At 43.5% G+C, this 20,798-nt stretch overlaps 1 long non-coding RNA gene across 1 annotated transcript; it reads left to right on the top strand.

Annotated features, from left to right (window-relative positions):
- The first annotated feature begins 17,491 nt into the window (after positions 1 to 17,491).
- On the top strand, positions 17,492 to 20,585 carry LOC143686008 (uncharacterized). Its single transcript, XR_013176851.1, has 3 exons — positions 17,492 to 17,739; positions 20,204 to 20,376; positions 20,506 to 20,585. It is a non-coding gene; the product is annotated as an uncharacterized LOC143686008 (long non-coding RNA).
- Positions 20,586 to 20,798: the final 213 nt, after the last annotated feature.

Here is a 20,798-nt window from a genome sequence, read left to right as displayed (position 1 = left end):
GTCTGCCCTTAGGTATCTGCCTGTCAGAGCTTGCAGGTGAATGTAGAATGACTTAGGATATTGAATCTTAGTTCTCCCAGACAGATGCATTTGCTCTCAGAGTTGGAAACCGAGGCATTCTAAAAACTCATGGATCTTCAGAGGGCCTTAAAACTCATCATGAAGGTAAAATATGGGCTTCATGGAACACATGTGCATAGATAAGCCACGTTCACATTAGGGATCCAGAATAAGCTGGACAGTATGTTCTTCCCTCAGAACCCTTCTTGCAGATTCTCTACTGCAAACCAAGTTAAATGGAACCACTAGACCATTTGTAAGACCCTCCTATTTCCTATGACCTTTTATTTTATTTATATAAAATATTATTTTATTTTACTTAGATAAAATATTAAGATAAACTATCTCAAGCATACAAAAAATAGAGAAAGTAATGAAACTAATACCTACCACTTACATTAGGAAATGAAACATTACGATTACAACAGAAGCTGCCCAAGCACTTCTCCTAAATGCTATTCTTCACCTCCCTCCTTCCTCAGAGACAACCAACCAGAAATTGATACATTCCCATGCTAAATTTTATGTTTTTAGTACATTTATGTTGAGAGTGAACATCAACTTTGTCAACAGTTTTGCTTGCCTGTTCTATATCTTTATATCAGTGTAAATACTGTCTTCAGAGCCAACTGCAACTTTTTCTCTCCTCAACATCGTTTTTGGTATTTAACCATGTGAATATTGCCGATTCATCATTTAATCACCCACTCCACCTTTTAATGGACTGTTAGGTTGCTTCTAATTCCTCATTCCTAGACTACTGCCATTGGCTTTTTTGATCATGTCTCTGTACATGAAGGAGAATTTCTCTGGGGTGGAATTACTGGATTTGCTATGCATATCTTCAGTTTAACTAGATGTTGACAAATTTCTCTCTAAATTGGCTGTGCTTGCTATCAACACAGGAGCTTCCAGTGCTCTACAACCCATCAGCACTTGATACTCAGATTTTTAAATTTCTGTTCATCCAATGGTGGAAAATGGAGTCTTCTTCTTGCTTTAATTTGTATCCCTGATGGCCAATGAGGCAGTGTATATTTTCCGCTTATTTATCTTACCTCTCCATATCCTTTGTCCATTTTTCTATTGAATTGTTGATCTTTCTCTTATTGATTTTATAGCAGCATTTATTAGCAGCAGCACTACTGACATTTTGGGCTAGATAATCCTTAGCTGTTGGGGGCTGTCCTGTGCATTGTGGGTGTTTCGCAGCATCCTCCCCTCGCCTCTACTTGCCAGGTGCTGGGAGTACCCCTCCGCCCCATCAATTGTGAAGACCAGAAATAGACACTGCCAAATGTCCCCTGTGGCACAAAATAGCCTTGTTGGAAACCACTTCTCTACAGGAATACTTTCTTTATTGTATGTATATTTGTATAACAAATGTGAACCCTTTGTTTATACATGTGACAAACATCTTCACATGTTCTTGAGGTAGTCAATAGATCTATTTCTTCTCTCTCTTTCAGGAATTTTGCTTTGGAGGGAGGAAGAAAGAGAAGTATATATATTGAGTATCCAAAGTGTATATACTACTCTCTTTTCTCATCCTTGCTGCAAATCTATGAGGTAGGTTGTTCTTATCCCCACTTCATAGATGAGGAAACTGAGTCTAGTAATGTGCCCAAAGCTTGTCAGCCAAGAAGTAATGAAACAGAATATGACTTCAGTTCAGTCTGGCTGTTTAAACAGAGTAGAAGGAATGTGGCTTGGGAGAGGGGAGTTCTGGCTCTGAGACTGGGCTCTGTCACTAACAGGCTGGATGGCCAGGCCTAGTTCTCCACCCATGTCTCTTTCCTCATATGATGACAAGGAGGATGGATTCAAGACTACAAATGTCCCCTCCCATTCTATCGGCAGAGCAGTTGTTGAAAGCAGAGTCCCGAGCTGCAAGAGTTGGGCCCCACTCTGCCACTACCCAGCTGGTGCTTCATCCCTGACTTTCTCTACACCTTACTTTCCTCATCTGAAAATAGAGATGCAAATAGTACCAAAATCCTAGGATGTTTGTGAGGAGTCCATGAGACAATCCATGTAAAGTACTTAGCACACAGTAAAAATCCCCTGGATGCCTTAGAATGTCATTATAATTCTACAAATAAGAGACTAGCAAGCCTGAATTGGGAAATACCATAAAATGTCGATTACAATATGAAGAAACAATATTTCATTGCCTTTAGACACAAGTAATAATACTTAGGGACAGATCTGTCATTTGGTACCCCTCCTTAACTGAGAGGTAAAGAAAAGAGCAATGCGATAAGCTTGTGGCTTATATGATGATGGTGCCTTGAAAAGGTGCTCAAATCTACCTGTGGCTGGTCCTCTCTCGCAGGAAAATGCCACATCCCCTCCCACGTCTGTGGGCCACACTTGGCAGCTGGGCAGTGCCATCAGTAAAAACTCTACAAAGGTAAATTTTAAGTCAGAGGCTCCTGGGATCATTGAGTCTGCAGGGAGCTCTGAATACATGCCCAGAGCTTTGCTCTTCCATGAACGTTGTTTTGAAACTTCTCTGGACTCCACAGACACATGGGAAGGGGAGCACGGTACAGTGAGGAGGGACTCCCTTCAAAGCAGGAGCCAGAGAGGCAAGGGGCTCCTGAAACGTGCATGCCCAGAGAGCCAGAGCGCCCACAGCAAATGGCTCTGCAGATTCACAGAGGGGCTGCCTGGCCAGGGTGCAGATAATTAACTGCTAACACATAATAATAAAAGCCCAGCAAAATAGAAACAGAGCTTGTCATTTATTTATAGAAATCCAGTGCAATTATTTTTTTAAACAACAGAAAGCTGAGGACATAGTTTTTAGTCAGAACCAAACCATCCAACTAGCTCTGAACTCACAATTACCTTCTTCCCCTTTTCCCTCAACTCCTCCTAGAATTCCACTTAGACCAAATGGGCCTGCCTGAGCCCTGTACACTTCAGCTTTCAAGCTCTCATTCTGCCTCCAAATGCTGGGCACATAGAGCCACAACTGGGTCAACATACTCCGATCCCCTGCACCTGTGCATCTCTGTGTCCATGGTGAAGGGAGAGACCCCAGCACAAATCCTGGTTTTAAGATCTAACAGCTGAGTAACCTCATGTCCCTCTCTAAGCCCAGGCTTGTTGTAAAGACAGGTGTTAAATGCATTTGGTATAAGAGACTTGTATTGGTTTGCTAATGCTGCCAGAATGCAATATACCAGAAATGGAGCAGCTTTTAAAAAGGGAATTTAATAGTTACAAGTTTACAGTTCTAAGGCCATGAAAATATCCACACTAAGGCACCAACAAGAGATTACCTTCGCCCAAGAAAGGCTGATGCTGTCTGGAACACGTCTATCAGCTGGGGAAGGTGTGTGGCTGGTGTCTCCTGGTCCTTGTTCCTGGTTCTGTTGCTTCCAGCTTCTGAGTCAGTGGTTTCCTCTCTAAGCATCTGTGGACCTTCACTTAGTTCCTCTGGGACACAACTCTGGGTTCTGGCTTGATTAGCGTCTCATGGAAGGCACATGGTGAAGTATGTCTACTGGGCTCTGCCCGTGTCTAGGCATCCGCTCTCTCTGTCAGCACTCCAAGCATCCCAAATATCTGTGTCTCTGTCAGCTCTGAAGCAACTGTTCTCCAAACATCTGCATCTGAGGTTTTTCCAAAATATTTCCCCTTTTCAAGGACTCTAGTAAACTAATCAAGACCCACCTTGAAATGGTGGAGTCACAGCTCCTCTAATTAAAAGGCCACACCCACAACTGGGCACGCCACATCACGTGAAGATAATCTAATCAAAAGTTCCCACCCCACGCTAGTGAATCAGGATTAAAAGAAGCGGCTGCCCCCACAGGATTGGATCAGAATACAAACATGGCTTTTCTAGGGTACATAATAGTTTCAAACTGGCACAGAGACCTTAGAATGGTGCCTAGCATATGACCGGTGCCCTTGCTTCCTCCTGGGGAAAGTTTGCTCTCTCTCTTTTCTGTTCTTCTACATTTATGGCAGAAGAAAGCAGTGTGGTATGTGGTGTGCAAGGTCTGGAGCCGGACTTCACTGCTTCAAACCCTACTATACCTCTAGGAGACTGTGTGACTTTAGGTGATTTATTTAAGCTCATCATGTCTCAGTTTCTCCCACTAGAAAATGGGAACTATAACGCTACCCATCTTGCAGGGTATTTGTGAGGATTATGTGCACATTTGGTAAGAACTCAGTGCATTCCAGCTCTTGGTACTAGCAGCGACAGCGTGGGGCAAGTCAACTTGGTCCCTGCCTGTAAGCACCATCCCTGGAACATGATGACAAAGGAAGGGGGCATCTCTTTTTGAGTCTGACAGACCTGAGCTGGGATCCCACCAGTTCTACCAGCTTGATCCTGGGGAAGATACAGAAACTGTCTGGGCTTCACTTTCCTTCTCTGTAAAGGAGGAATAATAATGACCCCACAGAAGTGTGAGAATTAAAGGAGTTCATATGTGTAACATACTCAGAACAGCGCCTGGCATATAACATTACCTTCCCATGATTATCTGACCTTTCTATTGACTTTCAAGTCCTCTTACTTACCCTCTCCCATTTGCCTCTCCTCCCTCCCTCAACCCCAGCCAGGGTACCCTCATGCCAGGGCTGGAGAGAATAACATGAACTTGGCTACCAGTTCTGCTGAGGGCTGTGTTTTATACACATCACCCCAGGGAAGCCTTGTGTCAGTGCCGCGAGGGAGGTCATGTGAGCTCCATTTTATTTAAGAGGCCCAAGGCTTCCAGAGGTGAAGCTCTCAGACCATCATGCTCCCCCTTTGGCCACTAGGTCTAAGGGTGGCCCTCAAATCACCATGCACCCCCAAAGTTTTGTTCCTTTTGGGTGGGGCCCTGGAGGGGAGAAGGGGTAAGGAGGAGGCAAGGAGCAGCAGGACAGCCAGAGATGGGATTCAAATACAGCCTAGAGAATGTTCCATTTATGGAGACAGCAGAATCTAACTCATTTATTCCCTAGGTCCAGAGGTCCCCAACCTGGCTCCTCCCCAGAGTAACTGAACCTGATATTTCATGGCTGCAGCCCCGGATCCAGTGTTCTTACCAGCTATGGGTGATTTTGATGCAGTGAGTGAACCAGCAGCTGAGAACTGATCTCCCCGCCATAAACCTATACCCACATTCTCTCTCCAGAATTACAACCTCCAGGCTGAGAAACATTCCACGTATCAGCAGTCCCATGGAGGCCTGCCCTGTCCTCGCTGCCATGTCCTCGCTGCCATGTGTCAGCCAGTCCTGCCCTACCTGCCCTCATGCTGCACTTCCTCTCCCACTGCCATCCATGGGGCTCTTGTCCCTCTGCTGGGGGCATTTCTAAGGGGGACAAGAGATCTCAGTAGCATCCAGAAGTGAGTTCCTGGGACCCGAGCTGTGAGACTATTCATTCAGTTGCATTCAGGCCTGAAAGGACCATTCACAGGGCTTTTCACATAGTAAGTGCTTAGGAACTGTGTTTGTTGGACTGAGATGCATTTCTACAGGAACATGTATTCTCTCTCCTAAGTAACTAACTTACAAGAGCACTATGAGAGTCCACTCCAATGGAAATTCAGAGACCATCTGAACTTACTGTATTTATCTGAACTCATTTCAGCTGTGTGATCTTGGGCAAGTGACTTGACCTCTCTGTGCCTTGGTTTTCCCATCTGCAAAATGAAGATCTTAATAATAGTAACTACCTCATAGTTGTTCAAGGATTAAATAAGTGCATACATGTCAAGTTCTTAGAACAGTGGCTTGCATAGAATGTTCAATAAATATTTGCTATTGTTTCACAGTCGGAGTCAGAATCCTCTGATTTTAATCTTTGTTTTTCTAGCAATTTGTTCAGTGAGACACCACCTTCCCCTATCACCTACACACATACTCCAAGACTTGGTTTTCTTCTATAAAATTAAGAGGGAAGCTTTACGAACTCTCTGCACCATTAAATCCTGTATCATGTTACAAAAAATAGACACTGCTATTTTAATCTAAGCCAATTCCCTTAATTCTTACTACTGCTGGCTTCTCAAAGTGAAATTGTCAGCAGACAATATTACTAATGTCATAAGTGACAGGGGAAGGATGGGGGTTGACTGGCCATCTCCCTGCTCCCCAAATGCAAAGAGTGTGGGCTTACCAGTCACTTCTACAACGACTGATTAAAAAAAGTCCAAACCAGCCTTGGTTTGGTCAACACCAGACAAAGCATCTTTCTCATGGTCTCATTTGATTAACTAAGCCAGTGAGAAGGGGAGCTATTAGTTTTGTTGTTGCTTTTCTTTATTGGACTCATGGTGCTTCAATCCCATAAACCAGAACTGGATTCAATCTATTTCTAATTACCCAGGAACAGATGATCTGCATTGCGAATTGTCCACAGCAAACCTGGCTCCTAAATTATTGATGAGATCATCACTTACCCTGCCCAAGTCCAGTTAGGCACAATTAACCATGTTTCTTCCTGTGGCTATTGAAGGTCTTACATTAGAACTGCTTGTGTGTGGACATTTCTCTGACTGCTTCTCCACCAAGACTAAAGTTCCTTCAGAATGGGCATGTGCTATCTCTGTCAAACTGAGTTTGATTTTATGCCCCAACAACTACCTTCCTTCCAGCACAGAAGGGAGCCAGTTCAACATGGCTATGTCTGCATTCTACTCAAGACTCCAAGCTCAAACTCTAGAAGGAGTGTGCCTAGTCCTGCTTAGGTCTGTGCTTCTATAGTAGAAACTACAGAAGAGAGGCATCACTTAGAAGAAATGTTCAGGTCTCCATCTCCTCCTGAGGCAGGTTTTCATGATGCCCCTTCCTGAAGATGCCCAGATATTATAAAGCCCAGAGTACTGACCACTCCAATTTTCAAGGGTAAGTGTCCGAGCATTAACTTGTGAGTTAATGTCCAAGCATTACATTAAGCATGTAAATGATGCTTACTGGATGTATACCAGTTTTATTGCATGGGTACAAGGGTAATTAAGATGACATACATTTTTTTTTTTTTTTTGCATGGGCAGGCACCAGAAATCGAACCTGGGTCTCCGGCATGGCAGGCAAGAACTCTGCCTGCTGAGCCACTGTGGCCTGCCCTTGACATGCATTTTATTTTTCAACGAGTCTGTGTCCTGAGGCTGAGATTGTAGGCCCCAAGCAAGAACATTCTGAGGTCCTGGAGCAGAGGGTGGGCTTGGGTAAGTCTCTTATTGGGTTTAGCCCTTTGGATGCTTTTCTTTCCCATGCCCCAGCCCCGAACTGGTTAGCAAGGTGCAGAAATCTGTTTCCAAAAGAACAATTTATTTTTCCATTTGTTTGATTAATTGAAATTGCTAATACTCTGGTCTCCAGGTCATAAAGACTGAGTAATAATCCCCCCCCCTTTACATCTGTCCAGTGCTTTAGTGTTCACTAAGCATTTTTACATCCATTATCTGACGTGACCTTCAGAGCTTAGAGCAGTCCCGAGAGGTAGGCAGGGAAGGGATTACAGTCTATTTCATAGAGAAGGAGCCTGAGGATTAGTGAAGAGATGTTGCCAGTAGTTATGCAGACAGTACGGAGCAGAGCTGGGACTAGAAGCTGGTTCTTATATCCTAAGTCCTGCTCTCTTGTAGGATGGCCAACCGTCCGGTCTACCCAGGACTTTCCATTTGAAAACCAGGAAAATCTGCAGGCAAACTGGGATGAATTGGTCGCTCTGTTTTAAAAGGCTGCCTCCCTTGTTAGAGCCCTTCCACTCCCACCAAGTTCAGATGAGAGAGGTGGCCTATGACTTGGCACAGGTGAGGCAGATATTGTGGACCAGGCCACCAAGGCAGCCAGCTGAGAACAGCGAGGGAAGCGCGCCATGGATTACCAGTGGCTGAAGGTAAGCCATATGAGCTGGATGTTGAAATGGAGGTGGGAGGTGGTGGACTGTGAAGGAACAAGGGGTAGTTATAGACCTATGGGATGGCCCCTCCTGCCTGGACTGCTTATGGGGACAGCTCACAGGGTCCTGGAAACCCAAAGATGCTGAACCAAAGAGGGGACATTACAAGAGTCACCTGGTCAGAAGGACCTAAGAAAGAAATACCAATAGCCTCAAAACATGGCAGGGGCAAAGGCACAATGGAGGGTGGATGGGATAATGGAAGAGGGAGGGGAAAAGATCAAAGAAAGAGTAGAGAAAGGGGTGTAATGAGGTAGCGTCTGCCAGAGACACATTTTCTGTGTCCTCAGCAGCTGTTGAGTGGATTTTTCTCCTTTGTGGGCTGCAGCGTCCCTTCTCCCCAGTCAATCCCCCTGATGAACTAACCAATCTCATTTGGTTGGGAAGGGGGAAGAGGGGAAATGATTTGCTCAGAATGGCCTGAGTCTGAGCTGAGTAGTGAGTGCTCTGGTCTGGATTATTGGGTATTTAGCCCTGAATTGTGGCAAGGTCTGGCCAGACTGGCCACTGCTGGCTAGTGGCATGATGTGCCCCCTTGTTAGCTCCCCTCTGACCTTGACCCTTCTCCCAGAACCTCTGGCCCCTGGGAGCTTAGCTGCCTTTACCAATGGCTTCAGGATGGGAACCTCAGGGCTTGGGACCATCGCTTTGCTTGTTAGCATTTTGACTTTAATAATGGGAAGGAATTCAAATCTGATTGGGAAATCATTAAGTTAAACTGAGCCCAGAACAAAGCAATTGAGTAGAAAATTGCAAATGCCAGCTGCTCTTTTATCTCCCTGCCCAGAGAATGGAGGAAACACCTTTGCTGAGATCAGCACAGAGGCAGAGTGGGGTCCACACTGTATGAAACCTGTACTGGGTGTGAGAAGAGGGCCCTGAAGGTTGCTGTAAATATGGGGAACTTATTATACTGCAGGAACATCAATAATACACTAGGATTCAGGTGACAGACTGAGTTTGTGTGTGTGATGGCAGCCATGTAGGGTGTTATAACCGGTATCTTGTGGGTCTTTGTTGTTGTTCTCCCCCCAGCTTTGATCTTTCATCTGATTTCTATTTTCCTGAGTCCTGAGATATTTAATTTATATCTTTCTATTTCATTACATATATTTCATGAAAGCTGCTTCACATTCACCGTGGAACAAAGGTAAGAATAAGTACAAAACCTTACTGGTCCTTGGTCACGTCTCCTTCTGATACAGAATGCAATGACACACACCTAAATGACAGAGTGGGTGGTGCCGCACCAATCCCTTACGGGTGTCCGCAGCCAGTCCCCTCTGGGTTACACCAGCCCCTCCTAGACTCAGGAGAACCCAGCTAATGTGCATGGCCCCCTAGGAGCTGGCAAGATTGTCAATTGCAGCTCTTGGTTCATGGCACCAGGTAATCCTGTCTCAGGGCCTTATTGAGTTGCATTTATAATTCTGGGATCTTCTTTCTTGGACCTCCAGATTGCCATATGGCCCACATAGCCTGAAACATTAACTATCTGACCTTGGAGAGACAAGTTTGTTCATTCTGTCTAAAACCATGAACCTCACAATGGTTTAATCCATAAGGACATTTGGTATTTCACTTAATAATAAGTCAAGGACAGAAGGTTTTGGGGTCAGTTCAGTGGCTCAATGACATCATCAAAGACTCAGGGTCCTGCTACTCTGCCCTTTTCTGTGTGTGAGGGATGTTTTCCATCAAGGTTCCAGATGGTTGCCACAGCTAGGAAGATCATATCCTTACACATCAGAGCTGCTGGCAAGAAGGAGAAAAGTGAGAGCAAAATTCGCTTTCTTTTTTTCCAGGGAGAAATCATGCTTCCCCTGAGTATTCTACTGGCTAGAACTGGATCACATGCTACCACAAGACAAATCACTGGCAGAGGGGAAGCAGACAGCTGTAATTGGCTTAGACCAGTCCTGACTTATCCCCTGAAACTGGGCATACCCCTTCAGGACAGGGCTGTGTTACACAAGCAGAGAAGATGGGGATGTCTGCCAACACATGTGAATGTAGTGCACCCCACTTCTTCACACCTGCAAGGGTTTGTGATTAAGAACTGAATTCTGTTCACATGCTCCCCTTGATAGAATTAGAAACACATGGACATACTCATACACTTTCTTCCCTTTCTAGCTTTCAGGTGCATCTCCTCTCTCATCCCCCATCCCTCAATCATTTTCTCTCTATCAGCACCAGCTATGACCACATAACAATCTCAAGTAAACAGGGAGACCTGACTTGATGACAATCTCACTTCTTAAATGGACAGCCTGGTCATAAGATAAGGATTCGAGGACACCCAGAGAGAGAATGTAAAATGCCCCACATTTAATTCAAAGCCAAGTTCAAAGTTATAGACTCTACTTGAAAAGAGATGTTTGGTAGTGGTGGTGGTGGGAGATGGTGGAATAGGGGTGTGTGGAATTCAGTTCATCCTCTAGGGCAGCTAGTAAATAGCCAGGAACTGTCTGGAACAACTGTTTGGGGGACTTCCGTGACCAGACACACATTGTACACCGACCTGGAATGGGTGGAAGGGCTGAGATCACAGCACAGAACTGTAAGTAAATTCTTCCATGCTGTGGAGGCTGGTGTCCCTCCCTCACTGGCACAGCAGGCTGATTTGGACCCTCTCCCTGATGGGAAACAGAAGCCCTCTCTACTAGGAGCAAGAGAAGAACTGCTCAACCAAGCTTCAGTTGCAGATTTTTATTAACAAATTCGAACTGCTGAAAATAAGCTTTGGGCACAGATAAAACGACATAGCAAATTCAAAAGAAATCCAGAGGTGTCTCCCCAGCAGTGAGGAGGTAGGACTGAAAAAACAGGTTTTTGGAGTTGGCTGAGCTCAGAATTCTGGAAAAGGGCTGTCCCCCCCCCCCCCCCCCCCCCCCCATAAAAAGGGACACAGAGAGCTGGGTACCAACTCCAGCTCTTGAATAGTGAATCTGGGCTCTGAAAAGGATTTTCTTCTCTTCTTCCTCCTGCTCTTCCTCCTCCTTTACTTTTTAGCAGTTCATTAAAGAAAACCTCAGGCATTCTCAGTTTTCAGTACTGCCCCAGGCAAGAGCAGAATTAAGGGATGCCTGAAAGAAAAGTAACTCCTCAGGTGAAGGAGAGAGTTCCCTAAAGGGCGTATCTTTCTCAAGAAAAGTGGGAGGCAGGGCCCAGCACAATGGCAGCTCCCATTCAGAGAATTTAAACCCTGGGGCCTGGGATATCAGCAGCAGTTTCAACCTACAAAAGGCAAAGACCAGCCTGTCTCAAACACATTCACAGCAGGGGTGGAAAGAGGGCTGTTTGAGAAACCTGTCAATTTCCAGCCTGCAGAGAAGGGGGCTAAACAGTGGCTCATCGCCCCCCCCCCCAAAAAAAAAAACAAAGGCAGTGAGCAAGGCCCAACCTAGGCAGTGACTGTTTTTAGAGAACCCAGATCCCAGGAACTGGAAAATAGAAACAATTTAAGCCCACCTTCAACCTCAGTCTCTGTCTCAACCATGACCCTGGCTGCTGATAATTAAGGCACAGTATCATCTTTATGCCTGTGGGTAGCAGTGAGCTGACAATAGCCATTTGCTGGGTCAAGGCAGGAAAAGTACAGAATTAAGGGGCTTCTCAGGAAAGACTGGCACCCTTCTGGGTCTCATTCCCAGGGAACCCTGATATTAATTACCCTCACCTCATGAGTCCTGGGCCTGTCTTGTCTGGAAAAATCTGATTGGGGTTGGTCCTATCTGGGGAGATCTTCCTCCTGGAGCTAGACCTCCAGGCAAAAGTTGCTAGAGGCAATGAAATGAGTGTTAAAAACATATAGAGGCAAACAAAACAAACAAACAGCAGATCTATATACCCTGAGAAGGAAGAGGAAAGAGAAAACTTTTTCCTGGTGGTGAAACAACTGCACACACACAAAAGAGGGAAAGTTCAAAAAACTTCCATATAGGCAGAATGAGAATCAGAAAAACAAGGGCTGAAAAATTCTGATCAGTTAAACAGAAACAATGTTAGAGGTCTAGAATAAGTTGAACTGAATGTCAAAGAACAGATAGAGAATAAAGCCAACCAACAAGAAAGCCCAAGGTAAAAGAAAGAAAATCACCTACAGAATAAACTAATCAAGAAAATAAGATACCCAGGCACCAGTAAAAAAAAAATCATGAATCATACCAGGAAACATGAAGATACAGCCCAGTCAAAGGAACAAACTAACACTGCAAATGAGATACAGAAGTTGAAAGAACTAATTAAAGGAGTTCAAACAAACCTTCAAAACCAATTCAATTAGTTGAGAGAAAATGTGGCAAAAGAGCTGAAGGATATAAAGAAGACACTGAGTATCCCTACAGAGAAACTTGAAAGCTTGCAAAGAGAATGGCAGAACTTATGGGAATGAAAGGCACAATAGAAGAGATGAAAACACAATGAACACATAAAACAGCAGATTTGAAGAGGCAAAAGAAAGGATTAGTGAACTAGAGGACAGAACATCTGAAATCCTATATACAAAACAATGGATTGTAAAAAGAATGGAAAAATATGAGCAGGGTCTCAGGGAATCGAATGACAACATGAAGCACTTGAATAAATGTGTTATGAGTGTTCCAGAAGGAGAAGAGAAGGGAAAGGGGGCAGTAGGAATAATGGAGGAAATAATCACTGAAAATTTCCCAACTCTCATGAAAAGACATAAAATTAAAGAAACAAGAAGTGCAGTGTACCCCAAACAGAATAGCTCCAAATAGACCTACTCCAAAACACTAATCGGATTATCAAATGTCAGAGGCAAAGAGAGAATTCTGAAAGCAGCAAGAGGAAAGTGATCCATCACATACAAGGGAAGCTCAATAGAATAAATGCAGATTTCTCAGCAGAAACCATGGAGGCAGGAAGGCAGTGATATGATCTATTTAAGATACTGAAAGAGAAAAACTGTCCACCAAGAATTCTATGTCCAGAAAAACTGTCCTTCAAAAATGAGGGAGAGTTTAAAATATTTAAAGATAAATAGACACTGAGAGAGTTTGTGAGCAAGAGACCTGCTCTACAAGAAATACTAAAGGGAGCACTACAGGCAGATAGGAAAAGACAGGAGAAGAGGGTTAAAGAAGAATGTAGAAATAAAGATTAGCAGCAAAGGTAACTAAAAGGATAAAAAGAGAGAAAAAATAAGATATGAGATAAAATTCAAAAAACAAAATGGTTGGAGGAAGTATTGCCTTTAAAGTAATAACTGTTAATGAATTAAACTCCCTAATCAAAAGACATAGACTGGCAGAATGGATAGATAAATAGGATCCATCTATATGCTATCTACAAGAGACTTACTTTAGATCCAAAGACAAAAATAGGTTGAAAGTGAAAGGTTGGAAAAATATATTTCATGCAAACATAAACCAGAAAAGAGTGGGGGTTTAATTGTCTAGTAACAGACAAATTTTACACTTCAAATGTAGAGTAATTAAAAGAGGCAAAGAAAGACACTATATTAATAAAAGGGACAATTCATCAAGAAGACATAATGATCATAAGTATTTATTCACCAAGCCAGAGTGTTCCAAAATACATGAGGAAACTATTGGCAACACTGAAGGGAGAAGTAGATACCTCTACAATAATATCTGGGGACTTCAATTCACCACTCTCATCAATGGATAGAACATCTAAACCAAAGATCAATAAGAAAAGGAGATCTTGATTAATATGATTAAACTAGACTCAACAATACTTACAGAACACTGTACCCCACAACAGCAGGATATACATTTTTCTCAAGTGCTTGTGGATCATTCTCCAGGCTACACTACACATTAGGTCACAAAACAGTTCTCAAAAAACTTAAAAATTTTGAAATTATAGAAAACACTTTCTCTGATCATAATGGAATTTATATGGAAATTAATAACAGGTAAAAGGCTGGAAAATTCACAAATATATGGAGGCTAAGCAACACACTCTTAAATAGCCAGTGGGTTTTGATTATACCAGGAGCCATTGATTGTACACTTAGGATGGATTGTATGGTGTGCGAATAAAGCTGTTTAAAAAGTAACAGGATACAAGTGCTGAAGAAGATGAGGAGGGGGATATATATACCTATTAACTCTTGGAATCTACAACAGTGTGGCCCCTTAAAGGGCAGTGTGGTGGTTCCACAGAAGGCTAAGTATAGGTTTGCCACATGATCCTGCATCCCCATTATTGTATTATATATATTATGTATTTATACTTGGAAGAACTGAAAGCAGGGGCATGAATAAACATTTTCACATTGGTGTTTGTGGCAGCATTATTCATGATTTGCAAAGGAAGGGGGTGGCTAAGGGTACAGCGACTGATGAAGGGAAGGGTGAATTGTGGTGCTGACATACAATGGAATACTGAGTGTCTGCAAGAAGCAATGAAGTTGTGAGGCATGCAAGTAGGTGAACGACCCTTGAGGACATTATGTTGAGTGAAATGAGCCAAAAACTAAAGGGCAAATATTGTATGGACTCACTGGTATGAACTATAACAAGCAAAGTCTGAGAATTAAATTCCAGAGCATAGGTTATCAGGGGATAGAAAGTGGGAAGAGATTGGACAATCAATGATTTAAAAATTCAGGATGTTCAATAAGGATTATAGTAAGCTCTTACAGCAGTCACATCTATTCCTGAGTGTTAACTGTTATTTCTAAATTCTGAGATTCTGTGCTCTTTGTGTATAACCTGATAGTTCCCTGGAACTTTGGATATCTGTGTGGCACCTAAAACTCAGACCAGAGTTCTGCAGCTCTGAAAGTCAGCATTACCCCATACAGCAACTGTTAATGAAATTGAAAAAGAGATCAGACTTCAATTAGAGCTATGAATGAAGTGGACCTGCTTAGGACTAAGGTAGATGATATATAGATAATACAGATAACTTTATAATTTTCTTAATTTTAAAATATAGATAATTTTAAAACCTCAACTTCTGTGTGAGACCAAAGGAAGAGATGGTTATTTGGTCCAAAACATTTATTTGAGGGCAGAAAATTAAAAAGTATTTGCAAAGTCCCCTCGAGGGACTGAGGGAAAATGTGGAACTATTAACTTCCCTACCTGGGGAATTCCTGATATTCTCTCAATCTTTAGGGACTACCAATTTCATAAACCCAGCCTTCGATCTTGAAACTTATTTCTGAAATAGTGACGCTAAGCCTGCTTATAATTATGCCTAAGAGTCATCCCCTACCCGTCCCCCTGTGTGGATCATGAGTTCCAGGTCTGTAAGTCTCCCTAGCAATGAGGGACACAACTCTCAGGGATGAATGAGCCTGGCCTGGCATCATGGGATTGACAATGCCTTCTTGACCAAAAGGGGGAAAAGAAATGTAAGAAAATAAAGTTTCAGTGGCTAAGAAATTTCAAATACAGTCAAAAGGTTCTCACGGAGGTTATTTCAATGTAAGCTTCAGCCAGATATTGCAAAATTGCCACAGTGTGCCAGGCTACAACTAACAGTATTTCTGAAAACCCTAAAGAATGCCCTGGGCTCTATCTAATACTCTATAAAAGTTTTTCTTAGTACGTTTATTTTTTCAGAAACGTAAGGCCTCCAGATTGTTCATATGCCAGATAAGCCCTGAAACTCAGACATACCATTCTCTCCAAGAACATCAACCAGTTTCATTCCTCTACTCCAAAGGTTAATACCCTTTCCAGCTTGAAGAACTTAAATTGGCCATTGCTCAGATATTCCTCAAATAAGAGGATTAAGTTGTATCTTAGAAGTTAGAACTTCACAGATGATTATAACTCCTGACTCATTATATAGATATTTCTTTTTAATTTCTAGTGTATTAGAATAGCCAGGAGGAAATTCCTGAAATTGTTGAACTGTAATCCAGTAGCCTTGATTTGTGATAATGATCGTACAACTGTATAGCCTTCATCTTGTGATCATGTGATTGTAAAACCCTTGTAACTGACACCCCTTTATCCAGTGTATGTGTAGGTAAGTAGTAAAATACAGATATGCTTTAAAAAAAATAGGCTGAGAATGAGGGAAAAATCCCTACATAAACTATGGACAATAGTTAATACTACTACTTTAATCACCTCTCATCAATTATATCAATTGTAATTATGGTTAAAAAAAATAGTAGAATTACAAAAAAAGTGCTATCATCAATTGCAACAAATTTTCCTCACCAAAGCAAGTGTTGGTGGTGGGGAGGTGTATAAGAATCCTGTATTGGATGCATGATTGTTCTGTAAACCCAAAACTTCTCTAATAAAAATAAAAATAAAAATATAAAACACATAAAAAGAGCTTGGTAGTAAAAAAATGTATGATACTTTCAAAAGGCCATATATAATATGAGCTAATGGCTTAATCTCAAAGTTATGACACCATATATCATCTCGGACAGCAGAAATCTTGACTTTGAGGGGAGCAGTGTTATAATGGAAATGGCATGGGATCATGACCCAGGACACCTGAATTCTAGTTCCTGTTTGTCCATTAATTTGCTGTGCACCTTGGGAAAGTCACTTTCCCTCTCTGGACTTCACTGCTCTCATCTGTTCAGTGAAAGGGTTGGATACAGTGCTCCTTGAGTATTCTTTCAGCTGGTGAAGAGGGGTCGGTCTTGCACTCTATACAGTTTTAGGGACATATCACTGTAAACACTCACTCATCATTCCTTTAGCCACTCTTTCAATATATGTATTTATTGAGTACCTCTCCTGTGCTAGGGATTTTGCTAGGTTCTGGAAATGCAGTAATCCCTCCCCTTATGAAGCACACTGTCCAGTGGGGCAGACAGAAAGAGTACACGCGCATACGCCACTGTGTGACAATCATGAGGACAGGGATGACAAGGGCACGTTGCAAGCTCATGGTAGGGACAGCAAGATGTTACCTGGTCTAAGAGGGAGAGAGAAAAGGAGAGGGAGAGGGAGGGAGAGGATTTCCTGGGCATGAATATTAGCACATTTTAAAGACTATTAGTAAACTATAAATAATGTATTCAATATCTGGGATTCAATTCTTTTCAGTCAACCCACTTGCTATGCAGTCTATTTAAAATTATAATCAGGGCGGGCCACGGTGGCTCAGCAGGCAGAGTTTTCACTTGCCATGCTGGAGACCTGGGTTCATTTCCTGGTGCCTGCCCATGTTAAAAAAAATTTTTTTTAATTATAATGAAACAAACAAACAAAAAGATCATTTAACTTTAAGAAGAACCTGAGCCAAGTTTATCCAACCAACCACTATTGTGATAGCAGTTGATATCTGATTTAAATGAATGATATCTGTCATTAAATTAAACTTAAGTATATTTCAAACATACCAGACCTATCAGATCCATTCATTTAAAACAGAATTATCAAATTCTTATTATGTGCAGGGCAGTTGGTGGGTGCTGGAAATAGGAAGTAGAAGGGGACATGGTCCGTGCTCTCCAGGAGCCCGCGCGCGCGGCTCAGTGGGGCAGCGGAGAACGTTAATAATCAGAGTCCAGAGCAGCTCAGGAAAACAGCGGATGGCGTCCAACTGGCTGAGCCCGGGAACGCTTGCGGGAGACTGTGTCCTGAATGGAAATGTTGAAGGTTCCGAATGAGTAAGCAGGAGGAGGCAAACACACTGCCAAGGACTGGCCCTGTGCACAGCCTCTCTGCCCCTCCCTCAAGGAGCCTGCCATGTTCCTCACTGTGACCGCAGCAACGGGCTCAATTCCCATTTCCCTAGAAGGGTGAGGTGCTGGGGGCACTCGGGAAGAGGCAGGTATGGTGCCCTTGGCGTTATGTGCTCCTTTCCTGTCCCCTTCCACAGTTCCACCACACCCCAAAACACCTAGATCTTTCCATCCACTGGTCATCTCTCCTATGTCTACTTCACTGAATCACTCTGAAGGTCAAAGGATATGAGGAAGTTCAAGGCAGCAGAACAGACGTCTGTTGTTTGCCCTCACTGTTTATTGTTAGAACAATGCAGGGGCTCCTAGGGGCCTCTCCTGGTCTGAGGCAGCCCATCGGGCAGTCCCTCCAGCCCCCTCTCCAGGCTCTCCACTGCAGGACAAAACCGCTTCCTTCGATCATAACCAGGTCCGCCAGGCCCACGGAAACCAAACCCAAACATGACATCTGAAACCTCTTTATCTCTAGCCTACACCTCAATTTCTCCAGACAACAAAATCTGTGCTAGTAATAGAGAGGTTTGGAAGTCCACCCACCACATCCTGAGAGCTACGAAGGAAAACAGGCTGTTTCCTCACTTAGGAGAGTGACAGATCTGTCTGGGAGAACATGTCTAGAAATCTGGAGAGCAGTCTCACCTCCGAGAGTGAATTCCCTGTGTCTTGGTTTATTTGATTTCAAACAATTGAAACATCCTTACTGAGGAATAACTGGGTATTTGGGACCACACCAGGCCCTGTTGGGGGGTGCAGAAGCCTAAGGCATGGGATCCTGGCCTTCAGTCTAGTTGTTGTCTGTATTCTAAGGTCCTCAAAATCTCAGTGTTTGTTTTTTGACGCCTCAGTTACGTGCTCCTGGTCTGGGCCCTGACTGTGACTGCCCTTCCTCCCTTAAAGGCTGGCTGGTTTTAAGTAACTCCTGGCCTTAGAGGAAGCTGTCTTCTACCTTATTGGCTGCCTGTTTTCACCTGGCGTCAGTGAAAACACATGTAACAATCTGCCACAGTATATGATACAATTCTAAGTTGTGTGACACATAAAATTGCCACGAAGGCCCTGGACAACTCTGAACCTCTGATAACAGGGCTTCAGTTCTCCCTCAGGGCTTGCAGTGGCAGGTAGGGGACACCTGTGCCATCACTTCTAGCCCCGCAGCAGGCATGCCTAATCAGTAATGGTACTTTTCTGCTGAGCCAGCACACGGTTTCTGACCCCTTCTCCATGCCATGCTTGAGCAGCCACCACCAATTGATCCGAGCTGCCCCTCTCAGTATGCAATAGACCCTTGGTGCATAATAGACAGTGGTGTTGTCCCACCCACAACTCTTTTCAAGGCCACACACTTTTAATGTGCTGGGAGTATTGGGTGCAACAGTCTACACCTGCATCCGTCTCCTAGGATAGCTCTCCTATGAGAATCACCTCCTCTGGAAGTGTCTTAGAGGTTTTGCCCTGACAGATATAATGGTACAAAAGCTTGGTTCCTTGTGGGACATGCTGTGATGATGATATTCAGTCTTAAGGGCTCTCCCTGGCATCAGGTTGAGAAGAGACCTGTACCTTTGCCTAGCTTCTCCCCTGCTCTATCTTGCCTCCCTCACACCAACAGATTTCACCTTAAAGCACACCTCCACTAAATCACTTCCACAAGCACCCCATCTCAGGCTGTGCTCCTAGGGAACTTGACCTAAGACATTAGGTTGTCATCTCTGCCTCTGGTCCTAAACCCAGGAAGGAAAAATCGAGGACGAGGATAATGGGCTTTCAGTTTCCTTCATCCAGCAGAGTAAATAGATAATCATCCCAGGAACACTGGCCGGGCCCTTGGTATGTGTCACGGCACTGTGTTAGCATTAGAGAAACAGGACTCAGGAAGTCCCTGCCTTCAAGGAACTTCCATTCTAGCAGGGATGGGTATGGATATGTCTGGCCTTGGAGAGGAGAATCTGTAGCTTGGACCAAATGGAAGGAAGAGGTAGAATGGATAGAACAGAACAGATTCTGAAGACTCTCTGAGGAAACAGAGGTCAGGTAAAAGGGTCAAGGCAGAGAAGAGGGAGGAGGAGCGGACAGCAGTCAAAAGGTAAACATGAAGACTTCAGCAAAAAGGGCTCTGAACGTGGCTCTGTACATGAGCAAGCAGGAGGGCGGGCAGAGTGTTTGGGTGAACCATGAGAGGGCAAACTGGTGAGAGAAAGGAGGGCAATAAGGAGAGGGGGGCTTTGCTTCCATTAGCTGGTGCACTGGTATGGGAGAAAATTCATTGCGATTTTGTCTAAAACTCAAAATCTTATCATACAAGGATGCTGCCTGAACTTCTTTATACATACCAGATATAATACATCAGATGCAATGTAATAATATAATGTCAGTAATAGTCACTAATTCAGAGTTCAGTGGGTATGAAAGTATCCAGGGAAGAATTCTCAGAGGAAGAGATAAGCCTTGATGGAAAGATTGTTGGCTTGGAGTGATGGTCTGTTTATGTGTCCACTTGGGTACGCTACAGTCCCCAGTTATTCACTCAAATGCTAACCTGAACGTATTTTGTAGATGTGATTAAACTCCACAATCAGCAGACTGAATCATCTGATTCAATAAGATGAGAGGCTTTATGAGCAAAGCCGAGGCTTCCCTGAGGGAGAAGAAATTCTACCTGTGGACTGTAACTTCCACTCATGCCTGAGAGTTCCAGCCTGCCCTTCCTGATGGGTTGCCCTATGGATGTGAGTTGCTTAACATAACCACACTCATGGAATCCTGCATATAGGCCATCACATATATGCACGTATTCATACGTGTGTGTGTGTATATATGTGTATATATATATATCCTACTGGTTTTGTATTCTGGAGGAACTCTGATAGAATTGGAGAGCAGGATGAAGAAGAAAGGTGCTCTGGGTTGGGAATTCAGCATGGAGAATGGCATGGAGGTGAGTTTAATCATATACTTATTGAACACCAGCAATTTACACCTTTTGACTCATTAGATCATCGCCACTGCCCTATGAACTATAAATGTGGACTTTGAGGTACAGAGAGGTAAAGTAACTCATACAAGATGACACAGCTAGTAAGTAGAAGAAGATGGGTTTGAACCAGAAGCCTTGCTGTTAGCCCCTGCTGACTATGCTACCTCTGTGGGT

This window comes from Tamandua tetradactyla, chromosome 6 (genome assembly GCF_023851605.1).
Source record: "Tamandua tetradactyla isolate mTamTet1 chromosome 6, mTamTet1.pri, whole genome shotgun sequence".
In the NCBI taxonomy this organism is placed as follows: Eukaryota; Metazoa; Chordata; class Mammalia; order Pilosa; family Myrmecophagidae; genus Tamandua; species Tamandua tetradactyla.
This window is presented reverse-complemented; position numbering and strand designations above follow the sequence as displayed.